Genomic DNA, 18,914 nt, shown 5'->3' on the forward strand with positions numbered 1-18,914 from the left:
TTCTCCACTGTTGATTTCCCTGTAAAGCAGAGAGGTCCTTGGGTACCCTGTGTTCTGAACTTCCCACCTACATTTCTATCAAGGTAGGAATATGGAGGAGAAAAGGGTGGAATCTGCTTGGGATTCTCCTCCCCCCACCTCTCTCCCTGTGTGTGCTGTCTCTCTCTCTCAAATAAATAAATAACATCTTTTTAAAAATGCAATTTATTTCAGAACTTCATAGTTTCATTATTGAGCTAAGAAGCTCATCATCATGTATTTATACCTTAGCTCATGTGAATATACTGTTCCAAGTTTAAGCAGTTATTAGTTCTAGAATTTCCCATGAGATGGGCAGATATCCACAGATGCCAAACACTTGGGGGATGTTTCCTATCTAATTAGCAACAGAATTATGGCACCAAATTAATTTCAAGAACTGTTCTTGAGGGACGTCTGGGTGGCTCAGTGGTTGAGCATCTGCCTTCAGTTCAGGGCATTATCCCGGGGTCCTGGGATGGATTTCCACACCTGGTTCCCTTCAGGGAGCCTGCTTCTCCCTCTGCCTAGGTCTCTGCCTCACTCTCTTTGTCTCTCATGAATAAATAAATAAGTAAATAATCTTTAAAAAATAACTTCTCTTAAAATTCAGTAATCATAAAGATTTATTAATTTAGAGAAACAGAGGGGAAGTTTCTCAATGTGAGACCATGATCTGAAAGTGTCATTTAACAAAATGTATTACTTGAGCTATGCATGGCTTTTAAGTTATTTTTGAATTATTTTCTTTTCAAACACCCACCATGTGGTTAAAGGTAGCTAATGTTGCCATTAACTTTGTTGTCTAAAAGTTTACCTTTCATATTTGAAAGACACTGGGGATCAGTTCAGTGGGTGACATGAGGAAGAAAATATAAAATAAAATACCACAAGGGTAAACTTCCACAAAGTCAGTACCGATTTTCCATTAAACTTCCAACCATTCAAGTAGATGGAAAAAACATAATTGACCAAAGAAAATATTTATGGAATGGATGGATTTTTTAACCTCTCAGCCATGCTGAACTGCTATACATCAAAAAATAGCAGAGAAAATTTTCTTGAAGGGTCATGATGACAGAGTTCAATAAATAGAGCAGGAGACTGAGTGCTAGGAAATTTGGTTGTGTCCTGGTTTTGCCTCTCACTGGCTTAAAAATATTTACTTTATATGAACAAGGATATTATATGCATTCATATATGCTAAAAACGCTAGCTAATGCAAAAGTAACAAAGATAAAACGGCACATACAAATGACATATTTAACACCTACAATATGCCAGAAGCTATGATAGCACTTGGACGTTTTCATCTTTTGAAGCATCCTATGAAGTAAATATTATATTTATCCTTACTTTTCTAAGGAAGAAATGGAAACACAGCAAAGTGAAGCAGCTTGTGTACAAAAGTATAAATGGCATGTTTCATGATTTGAAACCTGTCTCCAGAAGTTAACCACTACACCCCACAGCCCCTAATCTAAGGGTAGAAAGATTGATCAGAAAATCAGATCAAACTATCTCTGCTATTTTTACTATTCTGAATTTGCTTGTAATTATGCTTGAATTTTTTTGAGATTTTATTTATATATTTGAGAGAGAGAGAGCATGAATGGGGGTGAGGGGCAGAGGGAAAGGGGAAATCAGGCTCCTCACTGCACAGGGAGCCCATTGTAAGGCATGATCGCAGGATCCTGGGACCATTACCTGCCTCACTCAAGTGTCTCTAATTATACTTGAATTTAACGGGAGCAAAATAAATTACAGTAAAACTGAAGGAATCCTTAAAATGCAGATATGTCTTTCTCCATCAGAAGAGACAAGAGTCCCTGAAAGTGTTCCTGAAATTGAAGTAAAAAGGAGTTCATATAACATTAAAAGGGTGGCACATATTTATTATTTTAATATGTATCAACTGACTCCCTGTTATGAAGGAAGAGGCATAAGCATATTTACCTCTCTCCCTTCTCATCCTTATCTTTAGGCTTATATTATTTCTACTATTAATAGCATTTAAATTCTGTTTTGTAATTTTAATTCCCAAAGTGATTTGAACTGTAATGCTGTGTTTACGGAGTGGTGAATGCTCATGCTCACTGTTTACTTTCTCTTTTCTGGTCCTGAGTAACATCCTTTGATGTGTCTCTTCTGATTGGAGTGCATTCTTTTCAAGAGATCTTTGTTATTTTATTTCCTGAAACCTGAGGTCTTACATGCTTGAGAACTGATCCTTTGCATTTATACTTGAAGAAGGAAAGACTTGCTGGGTATAAAGTTCTTGGTTGCACTTTCCTGGCTCCCTTGCTATCTTCCCACTGTCAGAGATTTTTTGTTGTTTGTTTGTTTGTTTGTTTTTTAATGAATATAAACTCATGGTTTTCTAGCAGGGAGTGTAGTTGTGGAGAATTCTGAAGTCAATCCAATATTTTTCTTTTCTTTATACTTTTATGGGTGACTTTTTTTTCAACCTGCATGTCTATATAATTCTTTCCTTTATTCTTGAATTTCAGGATATACCTTGTTATTGATCATTCTGTTTCAATCATTTTTCTCCTAGACACTGCACACTTTCAATTTGCATTTTAACAAATTTATTTTGGGGAAGTTTTCTCCTGTTACATATTTTAGCTTCTTTGTTTAGGTTCATCACTGTGTTTATACGCTGGATCCCTGGGCCATATGTCTATATATTTTCCATAATGTTTGATATGTCTTTGTTCTTTATTCATTTTGAATTTGCATTGAGAGGCCCAGAGGAGATGTTTCAGTTATACTTGTTCTACTTTCCATTGCTTGCTTCTCATGAGTTTTTTCATCTCCCTAATATATTTTCCTTTGTGCTTCTTGGCTTTTCTGTGTACAGCCAGCTTGCTTTTTGTCTCCTGGTGTTGTCTTATAATCTCTTCTTTGACACCTTGAGTCTCTTCATTGAGCTTTCCTTTAAAAATAAAATAAAGTAATAAATCACATCACCTGTGATTACTTCAAGACTATGAAATGCCATTTGGAAAGTTTTCCTTGGGTTTTTAAATAAGTAACGCTCTTTTTCTATGCATATTCCAGCTTTTATTCTGCTCTCATATGCTTCCTTCCTCTATATTTTTACTCCCAGTATCTGTGTATAGGTCCTGTGCCAATTCCTTCCATGTCGTGGAAAGGGAGATTAAACTGGAAGTCTGTGTGCTTACTGGACTTGGTTGTACCAAACATCTCAAATCAGACATAGAGTACCTTCCCTCACTATTCTTCCTTTGCTCTAAGAGCACATCTTCCCTCAGTTTGGGGCCTCTAAGAGCCAGTAATATCTTCAAAGTGACAAGCTCTACCTGTTCCCAGCTCTTTCCACCTCCTGGGTTACCTCCCTACACTGGATGGTGGGGCCATAATCACAGAGAAATGGCATTATTGGTGTTACACCTTCCTGCAATTTTGGGGATATTCAAGGGATCCTTCTCAATTCTTTTAAGGGGTGATGATGCTCTAGAGCTCAAAAACCAAAGCTCTGAGAGAGGGTGATAATGACTGCTGAATTTAAATCTTTTTCCTGCTCAAGATCTGAGGATATTATGTGTAGCCCAAATTTCTTTATCTGCTTTAGTCTGGAATTCCCATTTCTTAGAAGATAGGCTTCGAAAAGGGTGTGACTTTGGGTTATGGCCATTTCCTTATTTCATTGAGGGTGATATTTTTCTACTTTCCACTATTTGTTATTTGGGGTTAGCTTAAGAAGGAGAGAATAGGCATACATTACTCCACCATCTTTAATTAGATGTTGCTTTGAATTCTTGAGCAAGTTGATCAGCAAGGCCCAAGTAAATGTGTGTGGAAACCTTAATGCTAATTACCAATTTTCTTTTGTGATTCTCTCTAATTGTATTTGTCCTGCTGTGCTTCCTATTCATCTACCTCAGGGACCACACCCCTACTCACCCCTCATACACTCTGACCCAAATAAACCAAGAAACAAACAAGCAAATATGGTTCTCAGAAAATCTTCCATCAGTAAGTTCTACTTTAATGTGATTAACTCGATGGGATCCTGTCCCTGAGATATTTATATTTGGAACTCCAATTCTAGTTCTAGATGAAAGACAGTTCTCACGTAGGGAAGAAAAGATCCTAGACATCAGGCAGAAGTGGAAGATAATGCTGAAGGCAAAGCAATTTTCCAGATACCTAAAAATCACCCCCTGGCATATACATAAAAGCAGATGACCTTTTACTCTTCAATTACAAGTTGCAGAATCAGCAATTTGTCACATTTCCTTAGTCACAAGCACTTTAGAGAAAAATGAGATTTGGGTTAGTGTTTTGGCATAGTCTTCAGTATGAAAAATAAATGTATGTAAAATAATTGTATGTAAATGAGGATTATTAAGGATTTCAACAAGCCCAATATGCTCAAGAATATCTTCTGAGTATGTTAATGTGCTCTGATAAGCTTGGGAATCCTATCAGATTGCTTAGAAAATCCTTCTTTTATTAAAAATAAAGCAAAGATAATCTTTTTGCTTACATGAAAATTATTGGACTCGGAATTAATAAGGTTGTATTGTATCATAATAATAATTATTGTATCAGTAATATAACATTATGATTAGAGTAATAATTTCACAGTATTTCTCATTGCAAATATACTAAATAGTACATGTTTAATTAAACACATTTTAGTTATGATTTGCTTTATGATTTATGGAACTAGCATTGTTTTTCCAATTATTAAAGTAATGTGTATTCAAGGTGAAAAAATATTAAGTGACATTAAGAAAAGAGATATAAAAGAATAAAGTTAAAATAATTCTTAACAATGTAACCTACATGTAATCACCATCAAGGTGTCGAAGTACACAACTTTTGAGAATTTTTTGTATATTTATACTTCACTGTTATTAAGAATATGAAAAAAAAAAAAGGAAAATGCCAGCCCAGTTTTCTAAGAGTTGAATTACCACCATATCACACATTTTTGCTGATATTGACAACCAAATTCAGATTTTTCAACACATGTGTTCTTTCAGCCACAATTGGTTTTTGTAGTGAAAACCAATTTCCAACAGTTTGGAAAGAAATCCAAGGTATGACAATATGACAAGATGTCACTGGCAAGTTTTTAAAAATGTTTAAATATCAGATAAAAATGTAATCTTTGACTTATTTTCAGGATTCAGATTATTGATTTATACCTACAGTTAATTTTGCATTTTGATGTTAAAAACGTGGATAGCTTTCTTGTCTTCCATTTTATATAGGTCTCTCAATCATTGATCAGTAAGATATGTACCTATGCATCTGTTACAGATTTGTGGCTCACACATCTTCCAGAAAGTCACATGAAACCTTTTTTCACACCATATGACCTCAATGGACTATTCACTTTTGATGATTCCACCTAGATATCTCCTAGTTCTTTTATTTTTTTTTTAAGATTTTATTTATTTATTCATGAGACACACAGAGAGAGAGGCAGAGACATAGGCAGAGGGAGAAGCAGGCTCTTTGCAGGGAGCCTATTGTGGGACTCCATCCCAGGACTCCGGGATTATGCCCTGAGCCAAAGGCAGAAGCTCAACCACTGAGCCAGCCAGGTGTCCCAATATCTCCCAGTTCAATTCCCCAATTATACAGGTAAAAATTACACATTGCAATATTTGCAAAAATTGGAAACATAAGCTGCTTCTAAGAAACGATAAAGTAGTTCTGCTAAGAACACTAGTTAGGAACACGGGGAGGTCATTTTGAGTCTTTCACATCAAACATGGAGAATATATTACAATTAAGGTGAGAGAATATACTCACTGATATCTGTGACTTGTTGACTCATTGGGAACACACAGAATCAAACTCCACTGGGTCCTTAAGCCCTTACTCCAGGAAGAGTAGGCACGTAGGAGGGAGCTGGGTGCTCCAGAGGCTTGAAGTCACAGTCTGGCCATCAGACACCATCTGCTCCTTCCAACTGCCTCTGGCTCCCTGCCTCCAAACCAAAGTGAGTGCGTGCTAGAGGCAGTAGGTTCATTACAGGCCAGCATGGTTTCTCCCATTTTATGGAAGGTAATCATCATTAAATTGGTTAGGAAACTTTCACCAAGCATGTCTTTTTGTTTCTCAGCAAAAATTACTCAATCAGGGGAGCTTTCCAGTAATTTAATATGACTAAGTATATGATAAAGCTTACTTTTTCTTTTTTTTAAGTAAGCCTTATACTTTAGAATAATTTTAGATGTACAGAAAAAAGCTGTAATGATAATATAGAAAGTTCCTACATATCACATATGAAGGTATCCCTTTTAATATTTTACATTTGTCACAATTAATGAACCAACACTGATATATTATTAACTTTTTCAAATCTCCTTCATTTTTACCTTATGTCCTTTTTCTGTTTTGGGATCCTATCCAGAATATTCTATCATATTCAGTTGTCATGTCTCCTTAGATTGCTCTTGACTGTGACAGTTTCTCACAGTCCTTACATTTGATGAGAGAGTCTTTATTTTGACAGTTTTGAGGAATACTCTCAAGTGTCTTGTAGAATGTCCTTCAACTGGGGGTTGTTTGATGTTTTTTTCACGGCCAGAGCAAGGTTGTAGGTTTTGGGGATGAAGACCAGAGAAGTAAAATACCATTCTTCACACATCACATCAAGAGTGTGTGCTGTCAACTTATCACTGTTGATTTTGGCCTTGATCATGAGGCTGAGGTGGTGTGTGTGAGGTTTCTCCACTATAAAATTACTCTATTTTCCTGCTCTTTCCATGCTGTCCTCTTTGAAAAAAAAAAGTCGCTATCCTCAGCCATACCTGTGTGGGGAGTTCCGGTTCATATTCCTAAAGATGAGGTATCTACATGGGTTATTTGGGATTCATGCCCCTGGAGAGATTGACTTTTGTTTTAATCTGTGTCTCTCATTTAATATTTAAAATGGAAGTTGGGGATGACTTCAAAACGGAATCATTCTGCATCATAAACTGCCACTTATTGCCATTTTTTTTGTCTAAAATTATTTAATTCATTACATTCCTAGAAGATTGAGGCCACAGCAGTGTTCCTATGGGTCCAAGTTGACTTTGAATTCAGTGAATACCATTTGCTCTTTTTTGGATGGTGAGTCAGGGAAAAGTTTGTCTTGGAATGCTGTAGTTTTCTTTCTGTTTACAGGGCTTTTAATTTTCTATTGTTGAATGCAAAATGTTTTATTAGTTCACAGGCTGAATCAGATCAAAAAACATACTTTTCACAGTTAGACTGTGTACTCACTAATCAAAGTCTATTAAGAAACTTTTCTTCTAATTTAGATAGATCTGGAAAAGATTCTTGAACTTCCTTGACCTCTGTTTCTTCATCTATGAAATAGTTAATAATAATAAATTATCATAGTATATTAAATATATATTTACATGTATAGTGTTATATATACACAGCACTATGAGAGATTTAAGGTGCTTGATTCATACCAATAAGTGGTGCATATTACTATAAAACAATTTTTATTGCAATATAATTGATGTACAATCTTATATTTGTTTTAGGGGTACTACAGAGTGATCTGATAAGTCTCTGCATTACACAGTGTCCATCACTGTAAGTGTAGTTACCATCTGTCACCATACAAAACTATTGCTGTATTACTGACTATATTTCCAATGCTATCTTTTTCATCCCTGTAACTTATTTTATGACTAGAAATTTGTACCTCTTAATCCCCTTCACCTATTGTACCCATACCTTCCTCCTCTTTCCCTCTGGCAACCACCAGTTCTCTGTATTAATGAGTCCATGTCTGGGTTTTGTTTGTTTGTTTGTTTTTCATTTGTTTTTAGTTTCCACATATAAAAGAAATCATATGGTATTTGTGTTCACCTGGCTTATTTCAGTTAGGATAATACTGTGTAGGTCCATCCATGTTGTCATGAATGGTAAGATTTCATTTTTTATGGCTGAGTAATATTCCTGTGTGTGTGTGTGTGTGTGCGCACGCACACACGTGTGTATCCCATATTCTTTATTCTACTATCAATGGACACTCAGGTGTGCTTACGCATCTTGGCTATTGTAAATAATGTTGCAATAAACATAAGGGGGTGTGTGTATACCATCCCAAATTAGTGTTTTCATTTTCTTTGGGTAAACACTCAGAAGTGGAACTTAAAACTTTTTTCATGTGTATTTTGGGGGGAATTTAGAAAAAAATTGAAATATCATGCTGTCAGTAAATTCTTATTAAGCATTTTCGTGTGCCAATTCTTGTATTATAGTGGAACCATAAGAAGGAATAAACAAAGGCCTGTTCCCAAGGAATATTGATCTTGTGGGAGCTCTGGTCAGGTAACAGATTTTCCTTCAACATCAGTCCAGTACAATGACCTAGAAATTATAACTAAGGACACTAACTTAAGTCTTGCAGTTCAGCACAAGGTTTCCAATCATTTCCATAAAATCAAAGACAAAGAATGTAAAATACAGAAGTGTGTGTGTATAAAATTTCCTTTAAAAAAATTCAACTCACAAATAGATTTAATCTAGGGATGAAGAAAATCCTTGGATTTTTCTCTGGCAAAGGAATCTTCTAGAGAATTTATGATGATGTATAAGTGCTTTGAAATGTGAGCCGGAAGGATAAGTACTGAAGGTAGCGATTTCTGTGGCCTTTTCAGTATGAATTCAAACCAGCAATTCCTCAGGCCTTTCATCAGAGCTTCAAAGTCCCCCAAGTCCCCCTTACATCCTAATCATTCTTGATAGAAGTCTAAATGTTCAGCCTCTGATGCAGAAGGAGAAGCCATGCGGCCCCATAAGATAAACCCAGGTGGCCTGTGGAGGAGGGACCTTGAAATCCCTCCTGTCCACCCTCCCTCTCTCCCCTTGGACCTGACCTGGACCTGGTGACATTTCAGCCCAGCTCTCTTCCCTCTCTCAGAAACACCAGTTGCTAATTCCCTGTTCATACTCATCAGGATCCAGGGAACCATGCTAACAAAGCCAGCTACATAATTTATGGAGCACAGTGAAAAATGAACACAAAGGATATTTTCTTCACAATTTTTAAGAATTTCAAGATGGCAACAACAGAGTCTTAAACCACGTGCCAGGCCCTTCTGAGTGCCCAGGCCTGTGCACTCATGCACTTTCACAGTTGTGTACTCCTGAAGACCCCTAGAAGTGCAAACCAGTACACAGGAAAATTTTGTTCCAGAATTCCAGACTGGGTTTCTTTCTGAAACATCATGGAACTGTAGAACTACAGTTTCCAGGTAGCTGTGCCCAGTGGGAAAGCCCATGAACCCCGTATTGAGAAGGAGAATGGGAAACAGTGTGATAGGAAGGGGTCTACATGGGAAGGAGAGAGAAGGAGACTTATGGCTAGGAAGTAGAGATTTGGGGAAGCCAAGAGGATGACACTGGAGAGAGCTGATTGTTTCTATTGTGGTTTACTCCAAGAGACTGGGAAAGTGGAGAACGAATGGAGATTGGAAGAAAGTTTACTGTGGACAAAGAATAAACTTCCTTTTTAGCAGTTTCCCCCTGAAAACTTAAAGATTTGCATTGCTACAACTATAGTTATTATTCCACATTACAGTTTCAACAAAAAGATTCCGTAACAAGACAGCGACATGCAGAGCCCTGGGTTTCACTTGAGTTATGGAATCAAAATGCTATTGGTTAATTTCCTATTTCATTACCATAAGTTTATTTGCCTTAAGTTTCATTTAAGGGACTTAGAAATGCAAGTTGCAAATTGAGTCTCATTAAGCCAAAGATTCACTCGAAAGCAGAGAATCCTGAGAATATATTGGATTTCTGAGTTTCCAGGATGCCTTTCAGAACTTTATTTTTGGTGCTGATACATCTCATGGGATCAACAGACCCCTTCTGCTCTTATTGATACCATATCCCAGATTAGATGACAATAAAATACTATCTGGTAAATGACAAGTGTTGTTGTGTTAAATTAGTTCTATCAGCATCTTGATCTAATAATAACAGCTCTCTTTGGTGTAACTGAATCAAAGATTTTCAAGAGTCAAGAGAAAAAGAAAAAAACATAATCTTCAGAAAGTCTTCTCGAATAAGATTCCTAGAAGTGAGCTTCGAGAGTCAGGTCTTTGGCACCTTTGACCAAGACAAACTTTTGGAAAATCACAGGGCTAAGCTCTGGTTCGACATCCTCTCATAAAAGCTGACAATATATACCTGAATAGGAGGCTGTCTGACCTCCACACAAAGCAGCCCGACTTCATAAATGTCAAGAAAAAAACAAGGGCTATCCCACCCATGGTTTCATTTTTGTTGCTGAAATGAACCTTTCACAAAGAAGAGAGAAACAGACAAAAGAATAATAATCTCAGAAATTCTCTATTTAATTCTTTCCTCTGTAGCACCACTTTCATTAAATTCCACTTTGGCCTTATGGCGCTGGTGTACACTGAGAACCAATAAATATGACCCTTTGTACACTCTGAGAAAATTGTTGAAAACAGTGCTGTTGAGAAAAGTTGTAGCTCTGACTGAAGCCCTCAGGAAAAATGTCCTTTTGTACATATTCCTGAACAACGGATAAGTAAGGGTTTTCTTGTTCTGCCTGTGATGAGATTCTAGAGAGAAGGGCATCTCTTTTCTTATCAGAATTTTCTCTTTGATGGAGATAATGTTTCCTGTAGGTCTGGGCAAAGAGGCAACATTCAGAATTCAGAGAACAGATTTCTCTTTTCAGCTTCCTCTTTCTTGGAGAGGGATCTTGGCAGCCATCCCTGGAGGCTGTTAGGTGTCCCAAAAGAGAGAGTCCAGCCAGAAAAAAAAAATCACTTCTGTAACACCGTTAACCCCCAACTCTTCAGCACCTTTATATTTAAGAAATATTTTTAAGGGGGAATTATCAAGGCAAACTTGATGAGGAAATTAAGAAGCAAATGAGCATCCTGAGAAATACCAGAAGAAACAGACAATTTCCAACCACTCAAAGATGTACGTGTATGGAAGTGTACTACTGGGTAGATTGTGTGTGTGTGCTCAGTACATGTATACACACACAGAACTGTATGTTTTGTGTGTAGAGTGTATGTACAGCTATGTATATGTGCATGCACATACACACCACACATACACAATCAACCTACTAGTATGCTTTCACGCACATTTGTGTGTATATATATATGTGCATATATATGCACACATAAGTATAATTTTATCTGCATATATGATTGTGTATATAGGTATTTATATATAATTATATATGATTGCATGATTTCACATGTATATACATTTTATATGTAATTTGTATATATGCATATGATGGCACATGTTTGTGTTCATATATGATTATATACATATGTGTATATATACTTTACATGTTTGCATATGTTTGAAGACATAATAAACAATTTTACTTTTTAATGCATGCACCAGTAGTTAGCACTCTATTCCTGTACTTGGCTATTGCCTTGACTTACCAACCCATGAAGCAAAAATGTAACCTTGAATCCCAGTATTAGCTCAGAGAGCCCCATGATTCACTGTGAGCTTTGGGACTTATCTGACCAAGGTCACAGGGAACTAGATATGCTGACACTGCTGGCTCCTGCCTCCTGCAGTACAGAATGTTACAGAAAGAAAAACAGTACAGCAGTACTGGTCAAGGTCCCAGGGTATACTACTTGGAAGAGCTTGTACCACCCTCAGGATAAGGGTTCATTTGTTTTCTATCACTTCAAGTCCGGGATAGAAAGAGTTTAGTGTCCTCCATGGCTGGGGTTCATGGACAGTTAGTATCAGCACCAGTGAGGATCTACTGGGAATTTAGAATCTCAGACCTCATGCCAGTCCTACAGAACTGGGAGGGGGGCAGAACCTAGGAAACACAGTCTCCAGGTGATACATACCAGAATTTGGGAAGCAAAGAGAACTTTGAGGTACAAAACTATTGTGTTATTCTCCTGAGACTCTTCTGTCTTCTAAATTAGAGAAGGCTGTCAGAAAAATAATGCCATCTCCAAGGGAATAAAGGGGGGGGGGGCTGATTTACCTTTGTTCTGGGAATTCAGGAATTAATAAATATGTATAGCTGAGGAAGAGGAACACTTTGCATAAGGAAATCGGGTATTAAGATTCAGTAATTGCCAGAACATCTCGGGAAGTGATATACTGCCAGAGGCAGGACTTTTTGAGGGAAGTGATCTTAATACAGTTATAATTCCTGCTAGATGCATTTTTAAAACATGTCCGATCTGGCTAGTTTTTAAAACAAGGCTGCTAAGAATTTGGCACTTGTGAGTCCAAAGAGGCCAAGCCTGAAGTTATTAATTTAAGAATGGTTCAAGAGCCTCAATTCCTCCATTTTGAGGTCATATTTTACCTGGGTTGCATTTTCCCAAAACTGAACAGCCTTGTATCATCAACAGCTGAGCACTCATCCTGAAATTGTAAGGAATGACTGCCAAAAAGAGCATCCTGCTGTGTTTTTTATTATTGTTGTTATTGATCGCTTATGAATAATAGCAACAAACTAGGCATTATTCTGAACACGGGTTTGGAAACCCATCTGGCCGTGGTGCTCAAATGCAAATGAGTCAGATGAGATGCAAACTTGAAGAGGGATGGTGTAAAGGAGAAAGCAATTCATGTGAGACAACCAGCTTTGCTCTACAGACCATGCCAAATATCGAAACCATCACCTATGTTTTCTTGACTCAAGTTTGCCAGTGCCTTTGGAAGCTTAAACTTCTCTCCTATTCCTCATCCTATTAGCATTTACATGGCATTTCTAAGTCATTAGGCCTTCCTTCACACTCTTCAGTGTGACTGTAAAAAGAATTGCCCATCCTATTTTCCTGGTAAAGAATCTCAGTCAAGTGATGTGCTCCTGAGCAGTCAACAGTGCCCAGCAGTGTTGATTTGGGAGCTCTTAACTTCTTTTGTTTACCATCTTTACTCCTGAACCACAACACATTTGCACAGAGAATATTTGATTCAGTCATGAAAAGAAAAAGTTTAAACATTTTTATTTTTTAAAAATACATTTAAGGGGCACCTGGGTGGCTCAGTTGATTAAGCGTCTGCCTTCAGTTCAGGTCATGATCTCCGAGTCCCTGGAGCCCTGCATAGGGTTCCGTGCTTGGCAGGGAGCCTGCTTCTCCCTCTCCCTCTGCCCCACACCCTGCTTGTTCTCTTTCTCCCTCTCTTTCTCTCTCTCAAATAAATAAATATACTCTTAAAAAATACATTAAAAAAAATAACCTGCTCATTTGCTTAGATCACATCAGAAGGTTTGAGATCAGAAAGCCAATTCCAGCCAAAGGGGCATAGCTGTCGTTGTCGTTTCTCCCTTGCCTACAGACCCTGAGTCTCTGTCAGTTGGGATATTCACCATAATTGCATTTAGTCAAGCCCACTCGTGGTGAGTCGATTTCCCTTCAGTCTAGGTTTGGATAGGGGACCAAGTTCTGGCAAAGATGTAAGAGAAAGTCTGAGCTTGCTAGGAAATGTTTTCCTCGTGATACAAAAGAAAACAAGAAAAGGCCTCTCTCTCTTGTGGCTGCCACCTTCCTATCTGCTTGGGACACTGTCCAAGAGAATATAGTATTGCCATCCTGAGGCCATGAAGGTGATAAACCACTGAAGGTGACAGAGCAGGTTGACAGGAAGAGCCTGGGTCGTGGACGTCAGTCCCCCACCCTGGAGTGGCTGACCTCCCAACAACCTGTTATGTGACATCAAATACCTGCTATTTAAGCCATGCTTGTCAGGTCCTCTGTTAGCTACAGCCAAATGGGTTTCACTGATACCATAAATAAAGAATAATATTCACAGGCCATTACCAAAACTCTATGTGATAAATAAGAGGGAAAAATATCTAAAGTTGTATGGATTTTACTATAAGATGTGTAATACGTGGAAATTAAAGTTTCATGTAATTCATTTTAGCCCTTCAAAAGCACTGTTGGGGTTCAGATTAAATATAAAGCAAGACTGCATGGTTGGGATACTCACATAACAGACAGAATAAAGACTTGCGCCATGAGAATGTCACTGCCCACTGACATAGCAAGCTGTGGGAAATATGCGGGCAAACATAAAGCAGAGAAACAGGAAGAGATGTGCTGTAGATTACAAATGTGGTCTCAGTAAGGGCCAGATTCATAGTAAGAATGTTTAAGGGTAAATAACAAAAATATCTTTTCTTCTGAAGTTAAAATGGCAACAGCTAAGACAGAGATTTCTGTTCCCATTTCTGAGATAAATCATGAGTAATAATGCTTTTTATTGCAAAATGCACTAATACAATGCATTGTATCTGTGATGTCTATCAAAGGAAATAGGAAATCATGAAGTATAACAAAGCATTAACATCAAACCTTTTAGAAGCATGTGTTGCCTTTAGGGATTCAGAGGAGGTGAACACCATAATAATATAGGAGGTGTTTTTTTGCTGCTATTATCACAAAATGACACCTACAAGAGGCCTGGAGAGAGGGAAATAGTTCTTTGCAGAGACACAAGATTGCTTTCAGTTGGTTTGTGCCACATATAGGGTCAAGATAGTGTCATATAGAAGGTAGTGAGCAGTGAGCAGTGAGTGCATACAGAAGAGCCTGGAGAGGAGATGGGTCTGAAGAGTCAAGGATAAATGTAGAGTTGTTGAGCTCAGCTGAATAACCTATCAGGTTCATGGGGTTTTGTTATAGGAATAATCACTCAACCCTTTGAACTTTTATACACTGTGAGGACAGAACAGCTTGGGGGTCAAGATGATACTAACTTGGTTGGAGGAGCAAGATTGCGGAAGAGTAGGGTCCCCAAATCACCTGTCTCCACCAAATTACCTAGAAAACCTTCCAATCATCCTGAAAATCTATGAATTCGGCCTGAGAATTAAAGAGAGAACACCTGGAATGCAACAGTGAGAAGAGTTCGCGCATCTATCAAGGTAGGAAGAGGGGGAAAAAGAAATAAAGGAACAAAGGCCTCCAAGGGGGAGGGGCCCCGCGAGGAGCCGGGCTGAGGCCGGGGCGAGTGTCCCCAGGACAGGAGAGCCCCGACCCGGAGGAGCAGGAGCTGCACCGACCTTCCCGGTGGAAAGGGGCTCGCGGGGAGTTGGAGCAGGACCCAGGAGGGCGGGGATGCCCTCGGGTTCCCCGGGACAGTAACAGAGCAACTGCGCGCCCAGGAGAGTGCGCCGAGCTCCCTAAGGGCTGCAGCGCGCACGGCGGGACCCGGAGCAGCTCGGGGCGGGGGGCTCGGGCAGAGGAAGAGGCTCCGTGCGGAGGGGGCTGCGCGGTTCCAGGAGCAGCTCGGGGGTGCTCGGGCAGCGGCTCCGCGGAGGGGGCTGCGGGGCGGGAGCGCGAATCCACCAGCGCAGGCTCCGGAGCACAGGGCGCCGGGACACAGCCCAGGATCCGGCCTCCCCCCGGGACAGGCAGAGGCCGGGAGGGCCCAGGACAGCAAGGACGCTCCTGCCCCAGCTGAGCAGATCAGCGGCCCCGCCCCGGAGCCTCCAGGCCCTGCTGACGGAGTTCCTGCCGGAGCTGAATCCAGGTTTCCAGAGCTGCCCCGCCACTGGGGCTGTTCCTCCTGCGGCCTCACGGGGTAAACAACCCCCACTGAGCCCTGCACCAGGCAGGGGCACAGCAGCTCCCCCAACTGCTAACACCTGAAAATCAGCACAGCAGGCCCCTCCCCCAGAACACCAGCTAGACGGACAACTTCCAGGAGAAGCCAAGGGACTTAAAGTACACAGAATCAGAAGATACTCCCCGCTGGTTCTTTTTATTTTTGTTTTGTTTTGTTTTGTTTTGTTTTGTTTTGCTTTTTGATTTGTTTCCTTCCCCCACCCCCTTTTTTTTCTCCTTTCTTTTTCTTTCTCTTTTTCTTCTTTTTTTTTTTTTCGTTTTTTTTCTTCCCTTTTTTTTCTCTTTCTCTTTTCTTTCCTTCTTTCTCTCCTCTCTTTTTCTCTTTTTCCCAATACAACTTGCTTTTGGCCACTCTGCACTGAGCAAAATGACTAGAAGGAAAACCTCACCTCAAAAGAAAGAATCAGAAACAGTCCTCTCTCCCACAGAGTTACAAAATCTGGATTACAATTCAATGTCAGAAAGCCAATTCAGAAGCACTATTGTACAGCTACTGGTGGCTCTAGAAAAAAGTATAAAGGACTCAAGAGACTTCATGACTGCAGAATTTAGAGCTAATCAGGCAGAAATTAAAAATCAATTGAATGAGATGCAATCCAAACTAGAAGTCCTAACGACGAGGGTTAACGAGGTGGAAGAACGAGTGAGTGACATAGAAGACAAGTTGACAGCAAAGAGGGAAACTGAGGAAAAAAGAGACAAACAATTAAAAGACCATGAGGATAGATTAAGGGAAATAAACGACAGCCTGAGAAAGAAAAACCTACGTTTAATTGGGGTTCCCGAGGGCGCCGAAAGGGACAGAGGGCCAGAATATGTATTTGAACAAATCCTAGCTGAAAACTTTCCTAATCTGGGAAGGGAAACAGGCATTCAGATCCAGGAAATAGAGAGATCCCCCCCTAAAATCAATAAAAACCGTTCAACACCTCGACATTTAATAGTGAAGCTTGCAAATTCCAAAGATAAAGAGAAGATCCTTAAAGCAGCAAGAGACAAGAAATCCCTGACTTTTATGGGGAGGAGTATTAGGGTAACAGCAGACCTCTCCACAGAGACCTGGCAGGCCAGAAAGGGCTGGCAGGATATATTCAGGGTCCTAAATGAGAAGAACATGCAACCAAGAATACTTTATCCAGCAAGGCTCTCATTCAAAATGGAAGGAGAGATAAAGAGCTTCCAAGACAGGCAGCAACTGAAAGAATATGTGACCTCCAAACCAGCTCTGCAAGAAATTTTAAGGGGGACTCTTAAAATTCCCCTTTAAGAAGAAGTTCAGTGGAACAGTCCACAAAAACAAGGACTGAATAGATATCATGATGACACTAAACTCATATCTCTCAATAGTAACTCTGAATGTGAACGGGCTTAATGACCCCATCAAAAGGCGCAGGGTTTCAGACTGGATAAAAAAGCAGGACCCATCTATTTGCTGTCTACAAGAGACTCATTTTAGACAGAAGGACACCTACAGCCTGAAAATAAAAGGTTGGAGAACCATTTACCATTCGAATGGTCCTCAAAAGAAAGCAGGGGTAGCCATCCTTATATCAGATAAACTAAAATTTACCCCGAAGACTGTAGTGAGAGATGAAGAGGGACACTATATCATACTTAAAGGATCTATTCAACAAGAGGACTTAACAATCCTCAATATATATGCCCCGAATGTGGGAGCTGCCAAATATATCAATCAATTATTAACCAAAGTGAAGAAATACTTATAATAATACACTTATACTTGGTGACTTCAATCTAGCTCTTTCTATACTCGATAGGTCTTCTAAGCACAACATCTCCAAAGAAACGAGAGCTTTAAATGATACACTGGACCAGATGGATTTCACAGATATCTACAGAACTTTACATCCAAACTCAACTGAATACACATTCTTCTCAAGCGCACATGGAACTTTCTCCAGAATAGACCACATATTGGGTCACAAATTGGGTCTGAACCGATACCAAAAGATTGGGATTGTCCCCTGCATATTCTCAGACCATAATGCCTTGAAATTAGAACTAAATCACAACAAGAAGTTTGGAAGGACCTCAAACACGTGGAGGTTAAGGACCATCCTGCTAAAAGATAAAAGGGTCAACCAGGAAATTAAGGAAGAATTAAAAAGATTCATGGAAACTAATGAGAATGAAGATACAACCGTTCAAAATCTTTGGGATGCAGCAAAAACAGTCCTAAGGGGGAAATACATCGCAATACAAGCATCCATTCAAAAGCTGGAAAGAACTCAAATACAAAAGCTAACCTTACACATAAAGGAGCTAGAGAAAAAACAGCAAATAGATCCTACACCCAAGAGAAGAAGGGAGTTAATAAAGATTCGAGCAGAACTCAACGAAATCGAGACCAGAAGAACTGTGGAACAGATCAACAAAACCAGGAGTTGGTTCTTTGAAAGAATTAACAAGATAGATAAACCATTAGCCAGCCTTATTAAAAAGAAGAGAGAGAAGACTCAAATTAATAAAATCATGAATGAGAAAGGAGAGATCACTACCAACACCAAGGAAATACAAACGATTTTAAAAACATATTATGAACAGCTATACGCCAATAAATTAGGCAATCTAGAAGAAATGGACACATTCCTGGAAAGCCACAAACTACCAAAACTGGAACAGGAAGAAATAGAAAACCTGAACAGGCCAATAACCAGGGAGGAAATTGAAGCAGTCATCAAAAACCTCCCAAGACACAAGAGTCCCGGGCCAGATGGCTTCCCAGGGGAATTTTATCAAACGTTTAAAGAAGAAACCATACCTATTCTCCTAAAGCTGTTTGGAAAGATAGAAAGAGATGGAGTACTTCCAAATTCGTTCTATGAGGCCAGCATCACCTTAATTCCAAAACCAGACAAAGACCCCGCCAAAAAGGAGAATTACAGACCAATATCCCTGATGAACATGGATGCAAAAATTCTCAACAAGATACTGGCCAATAGGATCCAACAGTACATTAAAAAAATTATTCACCATGACCAAATAGGATTTATCCCTGGGACACAAGGCTGGTTCAACACCCGTAAAACAATCAATGTGATTCATCATATCAGCAAGAGAAAAACCAAGAACCATATGATCCTCTCATTGGATGCAGAGAAAGCATTTGACAAAATACAGCATCCATTCCTGATCAAAACTCTTCAGAGTGTAGGGATAGAGGGAACATTCCTCAACATCTTAAAAGCCATCTATGAAAAGCCCACAGCAAATATCATTCTCAATGGGGAAGCACTGGGAGCCTTTCCCCTA

General features: G+C 39.2%; 1 long non-coding RNA gene across 1 annotated transcript; it reads right to left on the minus strand.

Annotated features, from left to right (window-relative positions):
• Positions 1-2,586: 2,586 nt before the first annotated feature.
• LOC140616512 (uncharacterized) lies at positions 2,587-6,048 on the minus strand. Its single transcript, XR_012016984.1, has 2 exons — positions 5,815-6,048; positions 2,587-2,956 (listed from the first exon to the last, which is right to left on the minus strand). It is a non-coding gene; the product is annotated as an uncharacterized lncRNA (long non-coding RNA).
• Between the last annotated feature and the right edge of the window lie 12,866 nt (positions 6,049-18,914).

Source organism: Canis lupus, chromosome 24 (assembly GCF_048164855.1).
Source record: "Canis lupus baileyi chromosome 24, mCanLup2.hap1, whole genome shotgun sequence".
NCBI lineage: Eukaryota > Metazoa > Chordata > Mammalia > Carnivora > Canidae > Canis > Canis lupus.